This window comes from Chenopodium album, chromosome 11, assembly GCF_948465745.1.
Source record: "Chenopodium album chromosome 11, dcCheAlbu1.1, whole genome shotgun sequence".
In the NCBI taxonomy this organism is placed as follows: domain Eukaryota; kingdom Viridiplantae; phylum Streptophyta; class Magnoliopsida; order Caryophyllales; family Amaranthaceae; genus Chenopodium; species Chenopodium album.
The window spans coordinates 42,149,942-42,166,135 of NC_137844.1; the positions used below are offsets into that span (position 1 = coordinate 42,149,942).

The window sequence follows — 16,194 nt, forward strand, 5'->3', positions numbered from 1 at the left end:
TCATAAATAATATGAAGGGGTAATTTATTATTGTTGATTGTCAATGCTTGATTAATTTCCTATTGATTGATTTAATGATATGCAATTAGATTAGGCCTCGTTTAATTGTATGAGTTTTGTAATATTGATTCGAGATTCGACAGATGAGAATTGATGTTTAGGTTTAGTTTCAATAGGCAAGTTAATTTATAAATGGTTAAGTCAAGATTTGAAAGATGCTATTTAATACCGGTAGATTAATTCTGTGATTGTAATACGTAGCGAAAGCCCTTTATGATCTGATTAATTAATGCATTGAGGATTGATTATTGGGTTTTACCCTGGAATATTATTTATTTGTGAACCTATATCCTAGGCTTTTTTTATGTGATTTTCTCCTAAAACTTTAATCTTCGTAGTTTAGTTCTTTTCATAACAATAAACTGGTTACTTAATAATTTAGATTATTTAATTTAATTAGGAATAAATTAACTCGTTTCCCTGTGGTTCGACCCTACTTCCCTATCTGCTTTAGTTAAAGGATTTAGGAATTACTTTTGATAAGGTGATACGACTTTAGCCTGTCACCCGCGCCAGCCTTCGATGGTCTCCAATTTGGATTGGTCGGACCGTGACTAAGCCATTTGAGCCTTTTGATGAGCATTTGAGCAATTGATAGTTGTTCTATTGGTAATCGGCCTGATTACAGTCTTGATTGATGATTGGCCTAATGACGATCATATTTTGATTAAATGAACACCTTTGAAAAATTACACTTTTAATTAGTAGTCAGGCCGATTACAACTTGATTGGTGATCGGACTGATGATGATCAAATTATTGATTGAACATGGATTAAGCAAATTTGAAAAAATGATTAAGAATATTTGAATAGTGATTGATTATAATCACAAAGAATTCCTAGGATAGAAGATTTCTACAAATCAATTTGAAGACTTTAAGAATCTTAGATATGGTTCTTAAATTAATTTCCCAAATATGGAAAGGTCAATTATTTCTAGGAGTAAAGACAGGAAGATTTGAAGACTCAAGATAAAGAATCCTTTGACAGGAGGCTCTAAGATTAAAGGGTCTCTCGCTTCGATTTGAGAAGGGCGGTTCGAGATGAAGCGGTCTTCGATAACTTTTGCCATGATTGAGGAGGTTATCATTTGATTTGAGAATATGGCACGAGATGGGCGATCTTTGATAGCTTTCACTAAGATTGTGGAAGTTGTCACCCAGAATTGAGAAGATGACACAAGATGAGCAGTCTTCGACGACGTTCGCTATGATTATGGAAGTCGACACCCAGATTTAAGGAGAACGGTTCATGATGAGGCGGTCTTTGACGACATTCGCTATGATTGTGAAGGTTGTCACCTTGATTCAAGAAAATAGCTCGAGATGTAGCAGATTTCGACGATGTTCCCTAGGATGTGGAAGATTGTGATAACAAAACTGAGGATCGTTACAAGCAGAATGGTCTTCGACGACGTTCCCTAGGATGTGGAGGGTTGTCACAAACAAATAAGGATGACTACAAGAAGGGTCACCTTCGACGACTGAAGGTTGTCACAAAAATGGGAGATAGCTACAAGCAGAGTTATCTTCGACTATGTTCCCTAGCTTACGGAAGATGGTCACAAAACAGCAGAAGATCGCTACAAGCGGAGCAATATTCGATGGTGTTCCCTAGCTTGTGGAGGAATGTCACAGCAAAAATTGAGGACAGCTATAAGCGGAGCGGTCTTCGGCGATATCCCCTAGCTTGAGGAAGATCGTCACAACAAAATGCAGCAACAAACAAATCGGTTACCCCGAAGATGTGTACTCGACGGTGCAAGATATGCGTTTCTTAACTCTTTTATCTGTTTAAACTAACGCTAGTTTGCAGGTATCGGCGTTACAAGAATGATTTAGGATCGCAGAACATTCTGAATCATTCTCCATCCCTATTGCTACTTTGACTTTTGTTTTCAAAACTTACGTTTCCAAACTTAGTCAAAGTGGGGGCTTCTGTAGACACCTGATTGTGTCTCCCCAAAAACCAAACCCAGTGATGAATATCTTTCACGTCATTGATTATCGAACAAGGTGAAATGTGAAAGAGTCTCGTGATGCACTTGTTTTTAATAAAATTACTTCTTTCTGTTTTCTAAAATATTTCTTTTCGTACCCTGTTTATGAAAATGTCCAGTCCAGTTTAAGTTTGGTCCATGATATGGGTCCAATAATAGTGTAGTTGAATGGGGCTTGAAAAAAGCTTTCCAACGATATATTATAAGCCCAATTCTGATGAATAATGAGGAAGTTATGGCCAAAATACTAAACTAGGCCCAAACCGGATTTTACCTACGACCCAATGATCATGTGGAGGGTTCAAAGGTTTAATCCCATTCCTAACCTAATAAGGATTAATTAGTAGCTTGTATTAGTTTCTAAAAGATCTTAATTATCCTTTTTGAAAAGATAAGATCAAAGAGTTTGAAATTGAATAAAACTCTTTTTAAGAGTCCTTGTTCTGTGCGAAATGGAATATGTTCAGATATTATTTTTGTGCCTCATAATTTTTATCCAAATCTTAGATGGTTGGATAGCTCTTGAAATATTCCCTACACCATTGTTTCTCATTTTATAGTGCAATCTTTGTGCAAACTTTTCAAGTCTTACTTCTTTGGTCGTGTTTACACTTGCACCTTTGTCTGTGCATACAATCAACTGCATTTCACAATTCAAAATAATGAACATGCAATATAAATATAACAAACTTTTAATGTAAAATACTGAACAATTTATAGAAGAATAATGAACATGATTATTTGAGAATATTTAATATATGTTCTTACATATGGCATTGTAGAGATGTATAGGCTATGTTTATTGCCCTTAACGGTTCTAAATATGAGCCCAAACATCAAAAACTGCAGTGTCGACTTCTTCATCTGTTCCAAGTGTCTTCATTTCACCTCTGTTGACACTGTTTTCACCATCATGGTACAGAAACTCACTACCAATACAAGCCAAAAAAAATATATTTATGTTTATTAAAAAAAATGAACAAATAAAGTTATGATGAATTTTTGAACTATTTACATTAACATTTGAACAAAACAAATTAAGTTATGAGCAATAGAATTGAAAAACAAAACTTACTTATAAGGACCATCACTAAATGCATAATCAGACAAAGTTGCATTCATTGCACTAACATTTTTTAACAAATCTTTGTATTTAATCATGAAGGTGGGATTTGAGACAAGCAGACAATTTTGTAATTTCTCTTCTTGGTCTTTTATTTGGATCAATATCTTGTTCTTCCTTTGGTCTAAATCAACAAATATAAAATTACAGTTAATTTTTTGAACTATATTGGTAATCAACCAATTGTCAAGGTTTTCTAAACAAAACATGTATATATCTGAACAATAAAGTAATTTTTAATAAACATTATCATTAATATCTTATTAGACAATTACCCCTTTGATTTTTTATAAACTGTGTTTTCTTTCCTTTTTCCTGCTGCTTCTTTAGATTTGTAGATTTGAACATAAAGTAAAGACATATGAGTATCTAGTACAAATATTTATTTGAACAGAGAAAGTTAATGTAGAAGTTTTATTATTTAATACTTAATTAATAAATATTTATTTGTTCTTGTTCTGATTTCATTCAAAAAGTTACACTGACTTCCATTTGATTTACATTGGATTCATCACATTAGTTCCAAAAAATTTACATTTCTTCTTCTTCTACCCTAGTTGTCCAAAAAACTACATATATTAGTGATGTTCAGATAGAATAACATTACTCTTTGTGATACTCAAAATCGTTTGACAGTGGGTTGTTCAAAATATCATCAAATGTTGCATCATTGGTCTCAAATGGGCTGTCAAACTCACTTTTGTCAAATATGTCTTCAAAAGGCACATGCATTGATCCTCCAGCCGTAATACCTTCTATTTTACCATATCTTTCTCCCATATCACCAAGTGTTGCATCATATTCTGCTTTCTCACTACCTGGCAAATCATCACCTTCCAATTCACCTTTCTCTCATCTACCTATGGTAAGGGTTAGGTTGAGAGTTCTTTTCCCAACAACAACAATTTCTTCTCCCATTTGATATCCACCTGCAACACTTCATACTTATATTTGAGCTTCTTGTGGAGCACGATTTTTCAGTAGGTGTTTGAGATTCATCAATCCTTAAGGACCAAGCCCTTGATGGGTCAAAATCATCCCCGACCTTCTGTTTTCCTGTTGCTGCTCTTTTCTCAACCTCTCTTTTCTCAGCTTGCTTCTTCTCTAAGTACTCTCTTTCAATTTGATCAATTTCTTTTAAAAAAGACTCTGTTCCAAAGATCTCTTCATCTTTTTATTTAATTTAATTTCAATTTGATTTATATTTTTTATTGAAGTTACTAACAGTTTATTCATGATGTAGCAATTCAAGGAAACGCGAAAAGTGATTAATTTATTCACTTAATTACTCTTGTTTTTATTCTTTATTGCTAGTATCATGATTAGGGTTATTATTATAATTTGATTTAACTAACGATATTACTGTTAAATTGCTTCCAACGTTGATGTTTATACTATTGGTTATTATTGATCACCATATTGCATGTCTAAAGGGAATATGTAATTGAAAATCAAGCCTAAAAAAATAATTTGGACACCGATTTAGGTTCCTTTTTAATCTTGTTGTTTAATCGAAGTGATAACTAATAATAGAATTATATGTTGCATTAACATTTAACCAATTTAGCCTAATAATAGTTTGGAGCAAATTGAATCTTTGTTTGCATGTCTTTGAGATCACAGGAATACTTTTCACTATAGGAATCGAGTGGAGGCTAATACGGGCGAATGTGACTCCATGACTCACTTCGTATCATCATCCCCAATATATCCTCCTTTCGTGGTTCCAAATCATATGAAGTTAATAATCTCATGGATTATGAATGGGATGTAACCTTCACGGGTCAATCGTTGTCCCTTAATCGTGGTTTCCTTAAATGATCCGTGAACGGTTTACAAGTTCCTTAAAAACTTGTTGGCGGCTCCCTACTTTATTTGTCCCTAATCGTATTGATGAGTGTCATTTATGGCACTCATTTAGCTTCTTTTATGATGATTTTTCATTGCTTTTGCATCTCTTTTATCTCGTTTTCTTTAGTTTTACTTGTATTTTCTTTATTTTGCATTTTCCTTGGTTGTTTCCTTACTTTCTTGCATTTCTTAGTTTATTTTGCATTTTCTCCTTTACTTGTTTGCTTTTCTTTGATTTTAGGAAGATGGTGATGTTCGAGAAGCTCATTGGCGTTTCTCGGGGCATACAAGGCTTGGGATGCATTCTTCCTCTTGAAGCTCAAAGGTGTTGAGTGCAAGAGTCAAGTCTTCAAGGCCATGCTCTCATGCCGCGTGGACATTAAAAACGATGTTGAACCTACCATAAGGGCCTCAAGTGACTGCCTCCCCAACATGCATCATGTGGAACGCACGAGGGTATCGTCGAGCGCAAGAAGCCAAGCTCCCCTGCTCCCAGGCGCGGCTGCACGCGAGAGATGAGCGACCGCACAGATGCCAGGAGCGGCCGCGCATCTCTCTCTCCCCTGTTCCGTACCCATTTTGTTGCGGCCGCGCTTAGGGATGAGAGGCCGCGCCTTTTGAGGTTTCTTTTGGACGTCTAACTAAATTCTCCTTAGTTAGTTTTACTGTATATAGAATTCCTTCATTTTTAGAAAGAGAATTAAGCTTTAGATTTAGTTTTTGATGAAATTTTGATTAGAATTTTAGAGAGAGAAGCTCTTGATTTTGAAGATTTTGTTCTTAGATTTTAGAGAGAGAAACCTTGGTGATGTTGATGAATGCTACTTTTAATCTTCTTCCTCTTTGATTTTGATCAAAGTTATGTAAGAATCATTTACTCTTTAATGCAATTTCATGTTTGATTCCTGATTTTGATTGAATTACTTGTTGTTTGTTCAATACAACATATTGACCCTTGTGCCTCGGGTAAAATCGTGGCACAAGTTCAATATCCCCGTGGCTATGCAATTTAGCCATGGGGATTTTGAAATTTACTCCCGTGTCACAAGAGGCCGTGGCAAGAAATTTGCCACAAGAAAATGAATATCGTGGCAAATTTTGAAATTTACGCCACGAGTATTCCCGTGGCAAACAAATTCTCTTTCCATGAATACTAACGTGGCTAACAATTTTTTGCCACACATTATACCGTGATTAACAACTTATTTGCCATACATTATGCCATGGCTAATAGCTTATTTGCCACAAATTATACCGTGGCTAATAAATTTTGTTGCCACAAATATTACCATCGCTAATAAGCTTGCTTACCGCAAATAATATCGTGGAAAATAATATATACTTGTATTTCTCTAAATGGGTCACATTTGATATTGTTGAGACAAATAGATATATTTCCTAACACAATAAATTTGGAGAAATTTATTTTCCAATTGATGTTTAATATCCATAGTCCATACATACAAAAAACCATGAAAATAATATGGCTCAATGTCTCATCACTATTCTCTCACAAAAAAAAAATAAAAAAAAAAAAAATACTTTTTCTAAAGAAAAATATATATAAAAAAAATTACATTATATGTGCTTTGATATCTTGTACCTCCAATCTCCTTTTTACCTACAAGGATGAAGAAAAAAAATTGATAAGTTAAATTATTATAAGAGTTTAATACAATAATTAAAATACAATAACCAATCTCATTAAAGGAAAAAAAAATTATTTTATAAACTATGTCTTTTTTTCCCTACACCTTGCAGATAATTGAATATATAAAACGAACTGTGGGAGGCAAAGTATTACAAATGTACTATCCCTGTCCCTTAATAGTTTCAAATTTTCCTTCATTGAGTAAGACTCCCCTCTTAGATAGCTCACTGATGAGTCCACTTTCTCTTAGTACCCACAAACGTGGATGTGTCGTGACGACATTAGTACAACGAGGTTGTGGGCCCAAGTCAGAGCATTAGAGATATATAACACACCAAATCAAGACAATCCACTGATTCAAAACTTGCATAATATAATTTTAGGCCCTGTTCTCTTCACCTTAAAAAAATAATATTAAGTAAAAATAATTTCAGTTCAGTAAAAATAAGTTCAGTTTAGTAAAATTAATTTCAATTCAGTAAAAATAATTTCAGTTCTGTAAAAATAAGTTTAATTCAGTAAAATTCAGTTTTCTTAAAGAAGAATTATAATAGAAAATCAGTAAAAATAATTTCAGTTCAGCAAAAATAATTTCAATTCAATAAAATTAATTTAAGTTCAGTAAAAATAATTTAAGTTCAGCAAATATAATTTTGTTTTAGTAAAAATAATTTCGGTTTAGCAAAAATAAGGTGAAGAGAACGGTGCCTTACTCTTCTACTTAGTGAGAACTTTCAGAATAAAACTTTCACTTTTTTGTAACTTTGAACTTTGTTCAATTATCAATTGAACGTCTATAGTTGAGTGACTGAGTCTATAACAGTTATCTATCTGGATCTATTCACAATTTAGCCATGTAAGCACTAATATACCTCTATAGAAATATTTACAAAAACCACAACTCCTCTGAAACTTAATTCACTCGAGTCTCATAAAAGAAACAAAGTTAATGTGCAATAATCATGTTGATGTCTAGGTTACACATCAAATTACTGTCAAGTCAAAGCAAAAAAGATGACTATACTGATATTGGAGAAGAGACATTTATACTTGTATTCATAAATCAGTGGTTCTCCAGCTTTTATGGATCGAGTAGTTAAAAAATTAAGATAAAAGAGAAAAGAAATTCAATGTAAAAAAGCAAAGAGAGAGAAAATGGGAATTAAAAGAGGACGAACCTTCACTTCCTAAATCATCATTATTCAAGGAACCCCCTGCTCCAATAATATCCAGAAGTTGGCTGAATTTTTCTCCCAAACTACGTTGTTCTCTACAATTTTTCGATCCACATCATTCCTAACGGTTTCCACTTTTTTTTTGCTTGTTCAGCTTCTGTTCTAGCATTTTCAGCATCTTTTCTTACTTCATTAATTGCTCGGTCTGCTTTCTTTTTAACTTCGATTACCTCTTGAGAAAGATTTAATCGTGAAGGCATTACTTTGAAATGTTTTGTTATACTTCTACAAGGCCATAAGCTTTCAAGTACTCGTGTGTATCTTTGCCAAACACATCCTGAATGATTTGTGTTTTAGGTAAAAATACCCTGTCCATGTGGACCAATCAGAGAAGGCCACATGTGACACGAGGAAAATGTAGGTCGTTCTCTACCCTTTCCTAGAGCCAAAGAAAATTTATAAACACTCGACCAACCTAATACGAGTATATGGTAAGTCAAGGGTCGAACCCAAGGGAATGAGTAGGTGCAAGCTATAGCCTAGGTCAAGCTACTTCGAAGATTGTGGGAAGATGCGGTTGGTAACTAAGGTATCGAGAAAACTAGATAAATCGAGAAATTCAATATACTAAACACTAGGGATATAGGTTCCACATTCAAGCTCAATGATTATGCTAATTGAAGGATCACTCAATCAATTCAAACATTGCAAAGGACAAACAATAGTTGCAATTAAAGGAATTCAAGGGCTATCTCCTATAAGCCAAGCTAGGGTTCACTATGAATGACTAACTAGGAAAATCACAATCAAATTCAATCAATTAAAGCAATTCTCAAATCAAGGGTTCATGTCATTGAAATTTGCAATGCAATCTAGATTAATCTTATAGGTTGATCACTCCTAGTCTAATTAATCACATGCACAATTATGTCAACCAATTTAATTGCACCATTTAAATCAATTTAGCAACATCAACTAGCAAAAATCATCAATCAAGCATGCTTCCCCTTCTCCCTAGCAACTAATCTACTCACTAAATATGGTGAAATATGAAACAAAACAAATTCAATCAAATTCATATTCATTTAAAGCTTAATCAAAAGAAAATCAATCAATCAACAAATTCTAAAGCAAAGAATGTAATCTCAATCAAAATCCAAGAAACTAGAAGGAATTGCATTAAAAGTAAATCAAGGGAAAGAAATCTTACAAACATTCATTGAATTGAAGAAGGAATTTCAAGATCAAATTGAAATCTAAGATCAAATTCAACTACAAACAAGTAAATCTTAAGCTTCTCTCTCTACTATTTCTAGAAAAATTCTTTCTCTAGTACAAATTTAAGTCGTCCTAAAAATGAAAGTCAGAAGCTATAAATAAGAAAAATCGAGCGAAGGGGGCCGCACAGGCCGTGCGCACGCACAGACTAGCCGCGCGCGCGCACAGCTGGGTCTGCGCGCATGCACCCCTGTGCCGCGTGCGCACCCCTGTGCGATGCACTAGGCTTTGGCTCCTTCGCTTGCTTGATCAAATCCACGCTCCCGAGCATCCCCATCATCAGTGCACTCGAGATGATGCCCGCGAACAAGGCAGTCCCAAAATGAGCAAATTGACTTGATTATTCACCTACAAAACACAAATAAAACAAAGAGAGAAAGCATAACAAGGTAAAACTAAAACTAAAATTATGAATTATCAACTAAAAATATGAAAAACTCGTAAAAACCAATCGAGAACTAAAGAGAATTATAGAAATGGAAAATCAATTAAAACTAAGAGAATTATATGAAAATGATGAAAGAAAATAAAGAAAATGAACCTAAATCTTATTCTTTTGTGCGCCACAAACGACACTTATCAAATTCCCCCAACCTAAACTTTAGACCGTCCTCGAGCAAAACAAAATCAAACCCAAGGGAAAATGATGACACTACTCAAGCAAAGAAAGAAACAAGAAAATTAGAGAAGATGAGAATATACACTAACTCACTTTTGTAGGAATCACGATCAATTTTAGCAACTAAAGACAAGCCCTTTAAACCCCTAGATCGCTCTAGAGGACGAGTGATGCTCTTGTAAAGGTTTCCAAGGAGGTTAACCTATAACTCTTTTTATTAAAAAGGAGGCAAAGTAAAAAGGAAAGAAAAGAAAAAGTGTAAAACCTTGAAAAGAAAAGAAATGCTTATCCAAAGGCCTTTTGCACATGATCAAGGCACGAAGGAACACAAGCTTTCTAAAACAACAATGGTAAGCACGTTCTAAGATAACGAGGATTGATTGAAACATAGGGTATGCTAAGCGTAGAGAACTAATGAGACGCAATCCATTTTCATCTCAACTAATCTAACCGCGTTCTCCCTAATGGCTTCAAATCTCGACATCTCGACCGCGTTCTCCCTAATGGCTTCAAATCACGAAGGAACCGAAAAAGATTAGAATTTGAGGGTTCTCGACATTTCGACCTTGCATCCTTTTTCTTTAGGCTTTAACTCATAATGCCCTCCCTCGGTGTATGACTCAACCACTAGGTCGAAAGGACTTTCCCAAAGGTTGTAACGTAAGGGCAAAAGGTTAGGGGTAGGCTTAGAATTTAGAATTTGGTGGTACACCTAGATTATGAAGCAAAGGTTGGCCACACCTCGACACCAAAACCAAGAAGTCACCAAACAAAAACAAACTAATACCCCAAGCTTATTCAAAGCTATATCCACAAGCATATATACAAAAAGCGTAAACGCTTCTCCCCCAAGCTGAAAGGAAGCATTGTCCTCAATGCGAGAAAAGGGAAAAGAATCACATCAAACTGTTTTTTGAATTTTTTCATTTTCTCTCTTTTTTTTGTGTAATTTTCATTTTATCAAAGCAATTGTCCTCGCCTCTTTTAACTTTGGACGGCTTTTTCGATTTTGCATTTATTATGTCCTTGCCTTTTCTAACTTTGGACGGCTTTTTCGATTTTATTCATTTGCCAATATTCACAATATATAGAAAAGACGAGTGTGCTTACAAATAAAACCAAATTTCAACTATATAGAACACAAACTCCAAAAGCATGACCATTTGCTTCACAAAAACCAATAATGGAACAAAAAGAAACAAAAGGTTCAAAGTTCTAAAGATGTGGCTTGAAAAGAAGGGGAATGTCTCAAATGGTTAGCAAGATGGCAAATGTAAACCCAATGACCTAAAAAGAAAGAAGAAAATCCTAGAAATGAAAAATTACCACCCCGAAAAATGGCCTTTGTCCTTCCTAGTTGTTTCGGTCTCGTGTTTGAGAATTATGAGTCAAGATTCAAGATTAGGGATGCAAAGGTGGAGGATCCATGCCGCACAAAAAAAAATGATGAAGGCTTGAAAAAGAGAAATCCTCACACGGTTGTAGCAAAAACTTACTAAAGGTGTCAAATCCACCAAAGGAAGCAACTCCGTCTTACCACAAACCAAAAGAATCCGGTTTCAAGGCCCCAAAAGGTCTAAACCGCTATCTTAGCATACCTTATCTTAGAGTCAACCAAAGATACTCTCAAACCGTGCAAACCATTGTATTTAGGAAGAAAAATAGCCAATGTGCAAGTTCAAGTGGTACTAAGTCCAAAGTAAAAGCAAAAAGATGAAGAAATAAAAGCAGTGCCTAAAAACATTTTATTCATATTCACAAAAACAAGTTTTGTTTGTTTTGTTTTTTATTTTATTATTTTATTTTATTTTTTTTTATTTATAATATAATTTTTTTTTCCAAGAAAAGAAAGGGACTAAAAACAAAATAAAGAGAACAAGGGATAAAAAGAAAAGAAAAGAATAAGAAAAAGAGAAAAGGAAAACATGAAGGAAGAAGAAAACAAAAGAAAAAGAAAAAGAAAAAGAAGAAAAGGAAAATGAAATGAAAAATAGAAAAGTAAAGGAGAAGAAGAAAGCAATAAGGAAGTAATGCTAACACACATAAATCTCAATCAACAAACAAGTGAACATTCGGCCACAACGCCAATGTTCCCAAACACACTAGGGTGTTAAAAAGCAAACAACCTCGAACCATTCAACTTCTCCTAGAACTAATCCTAGACTAAGCAACCAAGAAAAGAAATAGAAAGATCTCACCGGGCGCCAAAGCTATTGCACATTAAACAAGGCGAAAGAGCATGATGAGTGTCATTTATGGCACTCATAGGATAGTCTTGTAGGTTATTTCTTTCCCTTTTTCATGCTTTCTTCTCTTAATTTTGGTCCTTTTTCCTTTAGTTTCTCCTTTTCCTCTTTTCTTTATGATTCTCGTGTTTTTGTCGTGTTTTCCTTTATTTGGCTCTTTTTCCCTTTTATTTCCTTCCTTTGTTTACTTGTGTAGGTATTGTGAGAATCACCTTGGCAAAGGATGCAATTCGGGACCACAATGATCAAGCAAGGAAGAAGCATTTGGCTAGAGAGGGCTTAGAGAGGCCTTGGAGAGGTCTCCAAGGCATTTCCAGCAGGCCGCGGGCGCGGGCCCAAAATGCTCAAAAGTGCTAAATCGAGGCAGGAACTTGCCGCGGTTGCCCCGAGGGCTCTCCGCGGGCGCGGGCAAAATGGAGAGGCCGCTCCTTTCAGAGAGACCGCGGCCCCCCTGATCAGCCTTTGGAGCAGGGGATTAGCCGCGGGCGCGGGTGTTATTGCCGCGGGCGCGGGTCCCTGATTCCGCGGGCGCGGGTTCTGCCCAGATAGCCCGCGGAGGGTTCCGTACCCATTTCTCCGCGGGCGCGGGTCTATCGGGAGAGGGCGCGGGAGCTGCCGTTTTCTTCTTAGCTTATAAATAGAATTGTATTTCCTTTTTGAATCCAAATTTTGGATAATATTTCATTAGCTTAGTTTTAGAGAGAGAATCTAGAGAGAAGTTAGGGAGAAGTTCTTGGTTTTGGATTTGTAACTCAACATTTGATCAATCAAGTTTGGATTTCTTCATTTTCAATCATCAATATTAGTGAGAATCTCTTCCTTCTTTCATCTCTTACTTACTTGCTATTTGATTTTTGCTTGATGCTTGTTTTTTCTTTGGATTTGAGTTTGATATTATTGAATACTTTGATTTCTATTAGATGTTGATATAAAATGATGATCAATGCAATTTCTAGTTATTTGTTCTTGAATTTCACCATGATTAGTGAGTAGATTAGTTGCTAGGGAAAGGGGGAAGCATGTTTGATTAATGGAATTGCTAGTTAATGCTCTTTGATTGATTGATTTGTTGCAATTAAATTGGTTGACATAGTTTTGCATGAGATTGATTAGACTAGGATTGATCACCCTATAAGATTAATCTAGATTGCATTGCAACTCTTAATTACATGAACAATTGATTTGAAGGTTGCTCTAATTGATTGAGTTTGTTTGTGATTCTTCTTGGTTTGCCTTTCATAGTGACCACTAGATTGGCCTATAGGGGATAGCACTTGGACTCTGTTGATTGCTACTATTGTTTGTCCATTGAAATACTTGAATTAATTGATTGAGCTTTAAACTAGCATTATCATTGATTTTGCATGTGGAACCCATATCCCTAGTGTTTCGACCTTTGATTACTTGTTAAACTTGATTTAGTTCACTTTAGTACCAACCATAATCTCAATTTCGACTTCGAGGTAGCTTGACTTGGACTTTAGTTTTCATCATTGCATTCCCTTAGGATCGACCCTTAACTTGCCCTATATTATATAAGGTTGGTTAGGTGTTTACAAATTTAGTTTGACTTGGGGAAAGGGTAGATAACGACACGCATTTTCCTCTTGTAAAATGGCGCCGTTGCCGGGGACTGCTATTGGTGCTTAGCTTTTGTTGTTGAGTCTACTTCATTTTATTTGAAAAATACAAAAAGATTTTGTTTCTTTAGGCTACACTTGTAGCCGTGCTACTAATATTTTCTTTGAGTTATGCATGCATAGAACCCGTGATCGTTCCATTGTTCCCCTTGATCCGGAAATTGAGAGAACTCTTTCAAGAAGAAGAGTGGCTAATAGATCCTTGGGTTATAGTTCTTCAAGCGAAGAAGAGATTCAAGAAGAGCAAGGCATGGGTGAAAATCCTAGAGTGGCCTTGAAGGAGCTTGGAGTGCCCGGTGCATATAGGTTTGAGAGCGGCATAGCTTCACCTACTACACCGGCAAATGACTTCGAAATTTGGCCGGCAATGATCACCTTGATTGAGAGAAGACAATATAGTGGGGCTAAGAATGAGAGCCCATTGAACCATCTTAAGGAGTTTGAAAAATATTGCAACACCATCAAAGTCAATGAGGTTTCTCAAGAATTCATCCGCCTCAAGTTGTTCCCTTTCTCTCTCATAGGAAGATCTTTGGAGTGGCTAGACAAAGAGGTGAAGCCCAACTCCTTGAGAACTTGGGACGATGTCACAAAGGCCTTCTTGTCCCGTTTCTACCCTCAAAAGAAGACGGCGGAGGCAAGAGCCTTGATTCAAGGGTTCAAGCAAAGGCCAAGTGAAAGCCTTTACGAAGCATGGGAGAGATTTAAAGAGTATCAAAGGGAGTGCCCTCACCACGGAATTGCAACATACCAAGTGATCCAAATCTTCTATGGCGGTTTAAGTCCCCAAGGCAATTAATGCCTTGATGGAGGGGCCGGGGGCCCTATCATGAACAGGACTGAAGAAGAAGTTGTGGACATCATTGAGGACGTGGTGACATACTATAGGGATTGGCAAGATGGGGAGAGGGACTCTTCAAGCAAGAAATCTTCATTGTACTCAGTGGACCATCTAAATGCGATCAACAACCTTTCCTCCCAAATGACAAACTTAGGAAAAGAGGTCACCGCAATCAAAGCTAAGTTGGAGAGCACTTCTTCCTCTTCTCAAGCTTCGAATCTTCCCTCCCAATTTAAGGGGAGAGGTACTCCTTCTAACTCTCAACCCCCTCCCTCTTCACATAATATGCCTATGGGTTGCTTGTTTTGTGATGCATGTGGATCGTATGATCATGACTCTAGTACTTGTCCTAATGAATGTGTTGATGAGTTTGATAACAATGAGAGTGAACATGTGAATTATGTGTCGAATAACAATGGTCAAAGGTTTGATAATCAAAGAGGTCAATGGAATAGAAACTACCAAGGCCAGGGCAATTTTGACAACTATAACCAAGGTGGTGGTTATAGAAACCAAGGGAACCAAGGTTCTCGTGATAGCTATAATAATCAAGGTTATAGTGGCCAAAATCAAAGCCAAAATTATGGTAATCAAGGCCAAAGTTATGGTAACCAAAACCAAGGTTATGGAAATCATAACCAAGGTAGTGGTAATCATAATCAAGGTGGTGGAAACCATAATCAAGGTTATGGTCAAAGTCAAAATAGGGGTAATTGGAACAATCAAGGAAGGGGTAATTTTCAAAATAATTCTCAAAGAGGTCCCCCACCCGGATTTGTTCCAAAGACTCAAGGTGAAAGTTCCTATTCCCAACCTTCTTCACCTAGGACTAATTTGGAAGAAATAATTGAGAATCAAACCAAGTTGTTGAACACATACATGGCCGTTAGTGATAAAAAATTCAATGAAATGATGACCCACAATAAAATGCTTGAAAACCAAATATCTCAACTTGCTAATGCCTTGAAAGATCATGCAAGCCCTTCTTCTTTACCTTCCCAAGGTCTTGATCCCAAGAAACCCGTGAATGCTATTGTTACAAGGAGTGGAAAAGTTCTTGAGGAGAGATTGCCTAGGAAGGGTGTAGATAAGGAGATTCCTAGGGAGGTTTTGGTTGAGAATGAGGGGGATATGGCATCATTGGATGAGGTAGTGGTTGAGACACCTAGAGAGGTGAGAGTAGAGAAAGAAATTGTGAGACCCAAGCTCCCCTACCCACAAAAATTCATGAGACACAAATTGGATGAACAATTTGGGAGATTCATTGAGATGCTAAAAGAACTCCACCTTTCTCTACCTTTTACCGATGTGATCAACCATATGCCAAACTATGCCAAATTCCTCAAAGACATTTTGAGTGGGAGAAGAACTTGTGAGGTTGTGGAGACCATCAATTTGACCGAAAATTGTAGTGCTATCATCATGAACAAAATGCCACCCAAATTGAAAGACCCCGGAAACTTCTCCATCCCTTGTGACATTAACAAGATGCAAATTGATAATGCCTTATGTGACTTGGGAGCTAGTGTGAGCCTAATGCCATATTCGGTTTATCAAAGACTTGAGCTAGGGGAACTCTTACCTTCTAACATTACCTTGCAATTAGCGGATAGGTCTATCAAATTTCCAAAAGGTAAGGTAGAAGATGTCCCTTTGAGGGTGGGGAAGTTTGTGTTTCCCGTGGATTTTGTTGTTCTTGAAATGGATGAAG

At 36.2% G+C, this 16,194-nt stretch overlaps 1 pseudogene; it reads right to left on the reverse strand.

The window, feature by feature from the left end:
* Positions 1-14,284: 14,284 nt before the first annotated feature.
* On the reverse strand, positions 14,285-14,383 carry LOC145569676 (small nucleolar RNA R71; annotated as a pseudogene).
* Between the last annotated feature and the right edge of the window lie 1,811 nt (positions 14,384-16,194).